The sequence below is a fragment of the Propithecus coquereli genome, unplaced genomic scaffold, assembly GCF_000956105.1.
Source record: "Propithecus coquereli isolate 6110/MARCELLA unplaced genomic scaffold, Pcoq_1.0 Scaffold154, whole genome shotgun sequence".
Classification (NCBI taxonomy): Eukaryota; Metazoa; Chordata; class Mammalia; order Primates; family Indriidae; genus Propithecus; species Propithecus coquereli.
In genome coordinates, this window is record NW_012139858.1 from 3,196,736 (window position 1) to 3,197,957 (window position 1,222).

A 1,222-nucleotide genomic window follows, 5' to 3' on the forward strand; every position below is an offset into this window, starting at 1 on the left:
CCTCCTCCCCCTCCCCCCTGCCCCCTGCCCAACATCCAACAGATGTTATTCTTATATGTGCACTTATGTGTTGATCAGTTAATACCAATGATGAATATCCTTTTTAAAAAAGGTATAATCATGTGCAGGGGTGAAGGGAATTTTTCTGCTACTCTGAAGATTGGATAATTTGAGTCTTTGGAATAAACTGGACAGTAGACAGATCAACAGGAGAAAAGGCATACAAATTTAGTATGTGCATATGCATGGGAGTTCCACAAAATGCAAGACTCGAAGAAGGGCCAGGTGGTTGAAGCTTAAACAGCATTTTGAGCTACATAAAGAAACAGGAGCTTGGGGTTTCCAGCAGGGCAGGGAGGTGGCATCTGCTTGTGGAAGGCAGAGAGGAGGAAAGGGTATGGCAAACAAAAGCTGTCTTGTTATGCAGGTAGCAAAGTCCTCCGCAGAATAAGTGATATCTATCTTTAATCTGCTTTCCTCCCAGTTAATCTTTCTGTTTGTTGAGATTATAGGGAGGAGGCTCACAATTGCTTTCCTTCTAGAGGAACTTCCCTTAGGTAAGGGAGCTCCAGAGAAAGCCCCTCTCTGTGCTTCAGGAGGAAAAGGCAGGGAAGGGTCAAACAGACCTTGATTTTCCTTTAGTTCAAAGTACTCAGCATGCTGAAGCACCATACTTTGGGGCCTTGCTTTCTGATCCCCAACACCTGCATATATAAGTACTTGTAAGAATATATAATATTGTTTTTGAAGCTCTTATATTTTCATAAATGTGATGCTATTGAACACATTGTGCTAAACTGTATTCTAAACCTTGGTATTACTGTATTGATAAATATTTACATTGTCCATTTTTTTCAACTATAAACTGTTTAGAAAAAAACATCTTTGGGCATGACACTTCGAATACATGTTTGATTATTTCTATAGGATAAGTATTGAGAAAGGGAATCACTGGGTCATTGTAAATAGTATTTTGAGTTACTGCCAACTTCCTTTTCAGAGAAGCTGAATTAATTTATTCCTATCAGCTTTAGTAGGATAGTACCATTTCCCCATATTCTTTATCAGTATTATCAACATTTTCTATTTTTTGCCAATTATATGATGAAAAGTTACATCTTACTTGATTTCATTTTTTTTTGAGACAGAGTCTCACTCTTTTGCCTGGGCTAGAGTGCTGTGGCGTCAGCCTAGCTCACAGCAACCTCAGACTCCTGGGCTC